General features: G+C 49.2%; 1 protein-coding gene across 7 annotated transcripts in view; it reads right to left on the bottom strand.

The window, feature by feature from the left end:
* Positions 1-3,518, bottom strand: part of GTF2IRD1 (GTF2I repeat domain containing 1) — a 217,168-nt gene that overhangs the window by 134,555 nt on the left and 79,095 nt on the right. The gene's annotated exons all lie outside the window — the stretch shown is intronic.

Genomic DNA, 3,518 nt, shown 5'->3' with positions numbered 1-3,518 from the left:
GGTGAGGACCCTGCTCCCCTGCTCAGCCCGGAGGTGAGGACCCTGCTCTCCTGCTCAACTGCCGTCTTAACAATAATAATTCCAATAAAGATCATCTACCTCTGCTGGCATTTTACAAAGCACATTAACTCTGTGGGGAAGGCAGGGTCATAGAATCAGAATCGGGAGGGGCTTTCAGAAGTCAATCAGTCAAACTCCCTCATTTTACAGATGAGGAAACTGAAGCTGGGAGAGGGATTAAGCGCCTTGAAGTCTAACTCAGGTCCAGTGATTCCAACTTCAGCACCTTTCAATCAATCAAGGAATCTATCAATAAGCATTCTTTAAGCAAATTGTCTGTGTCAGACCCTGGGAAGCCAAAGCACCAAAGGAAACAAGTCCTGACCTCGGCTGAGCTTCTGTTCTATGGGGGGAGACCATAAAAGCAGATACACTTTCCCCTGCTTCCCATAGGGTCATTAACCTCCTTTTATTTATTTTTTTGCTTTTTTTGGAGGGGGGAAGGCAGGGCAATTGGGGTTAAGTGACTTGCCCAAGGTCACACAGTTAGTAAGTGTTAAGTGTTGAACTCAGGTCCTCCTGACTCCAGGGCCGGTGTCCTATTCACTGCGCCACCATTAACTTCCTTTTACAGGGAGGTTCAGAGAAGTGGAGGGGTTTGCTGAGGGTTGCACAGCTGGTCAGTGTCAGGGCCAGAGTCTGAAGCCAGCCAGCCTTTTGGGTTACAAGTCGAGCATGTTCCCCACTACGCCTGTCTCCTGGAAGATCTTTGTGCCCTGCACAGGAGCACAGGGGACCTCCAAGATTCTAAAGCTGTTGGGGCCACTGTCCAGGCGGCCTGGTTCCTGGGTCTCAGCTGGGCCGGTGAGGCAGAACAAAGGAGGCTTGAGGGGATCACTCTGAGTGCAGAAAGGGCTGATGCCTCTGGTCCCCTATGCATACCCTGGCTTGTGACCTATACACCATCCCCCTGCCACATGTACCCTGCCCTAGGCACAGATCAAGGATCACGGGCCCACAGCTATTAGAGCTAAAAAGGACCTAAGGTCACTAAGGCCCTCCCCCTCACTTTCTGAGGCAAAAGAATGTGAAGAACAGAGAGGTAAGGTATAAGGCACAGGGTAACCTAGCTAATACATGGCTGCAGCAGGATCTGAATCCAGGCTTCTGGACTGCTGGGATCTCTGGCCTCTCCATCATACCATGCTGCCTCAGAAAGGGATATCCAGAGCTAGGGGAACAAGGGGAGATCATTCCTGGAGGGCCGGCGCAGGCTCCAGGGCGGGCTGGATAACGCTGAGTCAGGCTCTTGCGACTTGGGACAGCCACAATGCTTCCGAGGCCCTCAAGGCAGGGAAGGCCTCATCAAGCCTCTCTGTACCCCTGGCACCCAGAACAATGCCTTGAAAATTCTACATTGCGTTTCAACAGTATAGGGAAGGTAATGAGCACTCCTTAAGCCCCTACTGCACACCAGGCACTGTGCTGAGTGCTTTGCAAGTATTATCTCCTTTGTTCTTCACAACTTGGGGAGGGAGGTGCCCTATTCTTCCCATTTTACAGTTGAGGAAACCGAGGCAAAGTTTATGTGACTTGCCCAGGGTCACAGCTCATTAACTGTCTAAGGCTGGATTTGAACTTGGGTCTCCCTGAGCCCAGGCCCCAGTGTTCTATCCACTGCAGCACCTAGACATCCTATGCAGGGAATTCTCAGAGGAATTTCTCTCGACAAATACAGACTGGTGCTTTCTCTGTAATTTCTGGTTCTTGGAGCTCAATTAAGTGAGCTGCCCAGGGATGGACTTGAGCCTGGGACTTCCTGATCCCGAGGTCTACTCAGGAGTCATAGACTCTCCCCATAATAGAGTATGACTCTCCCTACTACTACAGAGGGGAAAAGATAGCGCCCAGGGAGAGTCACCTCAGCCCCCGGATATCACCCGGAGCTGCCCTGCTCTGTCTGGCCTTCTTAATGTCCCTCCTGCTCAGGGCTTTTCGTGGAGAGGCCCAGTATAGAAACGCCAGCCCCAAGGGCCGGGGCTGGTCCAGCCTTCAGAGGAGAGCCACTAGCAACCAGGGAGAGACAGACGGGCATCAGGCTCCTCCTTGTATCCACTGGGCTGGGCCCAGAGCCTGACACACAGTAGGCACTTAATGAAAGTTTATTGATTGATAGTGATTGATCATAAAGTGTCTACCTTAGCTAGAAAGCTGTGATGGCCACAGACTCAGAGCTGGAGGAGCTCAGGTCACCTGGGCCAGTCCCTCTCATTTGATAGACATGTGAGATCACTGTCCTTCAGAGCTTCATGGGGCTTGGTGGAGGAGGACTGACTTCTCACAGGGCTCTGATCTGCCCATGGAAAGGGGAGCAGGCAATGGAGAGCATGATGGGGTGTTAGGGAGCGGGCCTCTCCCTGCCACCTGCCTTCCTCTTGCCTCTCTCTTCAGCCTAGGAATTCCTGCATTAAATAAAGGCGGCTCAGGAAAATCCCTCCTAAGGAAGGACAAGGTAACTGAGGATCAGGGGCCCCCCCCCAGAGGGCCAGAAGGCACACTCCCATCTCCTGTACCCAGAATCCTTCTTACAGCCTCAAATGGAGACAGACCTGGTCTGTGAGGGTGGAAGGAGCCAGGGTCCCAGGGTCAAGTCCTGGCTCTAACACTCAATTTCTATGAACCCATGGGCCATCCATTTCACATCTCTATGGCTTAGTTTCATTATCCATAAAATAAAGCTCAATGGATGAATTTATTTTGTTTGTTTATGTGTATTTGTTATGAAGGCTTTTTCTTTTTTCTTTTCCCAAGGAGGGGTGAAGTAGAAGGGAGAGAAAATATATACCTGTTAATTGAAAAAAAACTGAATTAAATTTAAAATAATTAAATTTAAAACAAAACATTTTTAAAAATAAGATTATTGGACTAGATGGCCTCTGAGGGTCCTTCCAGAGCTAGGTTTTATGAACCCATGAACGAATTGTCTGTATGACCCTGGGAAAGTCTCTTCCCTTCTCTGGGCTCCAGTTTTCTTCCATTGGATTGTGAGTTTCTTGAAGGCAGAGACTGCTTTTGGCCTATTTTTGTATTCCCAGTGTCTGGTACATAGTAGGTTCTTAATAAATGTTTATTGATTAACTTACTTTCTATGAAATATTAGGGTAAGATGAGGTGATCCCTGTAGCCCCTTCTAGCCCTAACACTCATGGTTCAAGGTTTCCTGTGATGTGGGATGAGATAATCCATCAATCAAGCAATAAACATTTATTAGGCACCTACTTTGTACCAGGCACTGGGCTTAATGACCACTATCTAACATTACAGGATCATTATTACCAGCTGGCTCCATCTGCCTTTGGGGACTAGATGTGAAATGACAGGAATTGTTATTTGGCTGGTGGGGGAAGATGGGCAGAGAGAAGGACGTCAGAGGACCCGGGGAGGAAAGTTGTATTGTTTGGTGTTTGTTTTCCTAGAGATTGTAAAGACCAGAACAGCCCTTCCTCCCATCTCTGCCC

This window comes from Petaurus breviceps, unplaced genomic scaffold (genome assembly GCF_028583685.1).
Source record: "Petaurus breviceps papuanus isolate PSGF00001 unplaced genomic scaffold, PetGlider_PUasm1.0 186, whole genome shotgun sequence".
In the NCBI taxonomy this organism is placed as follows: domain Eukaryota; kingdom Metazoa; phylum Chordata; class Mammalia; order Diprotodontia; family Petauridae; genus Petaurus; species Petaurus breviceps.
The sequence above is the reverse complement of the archived record's forward strand: the minus strand, read 5'-3'. Positions and strand labels throughout refer to the sequence as shown.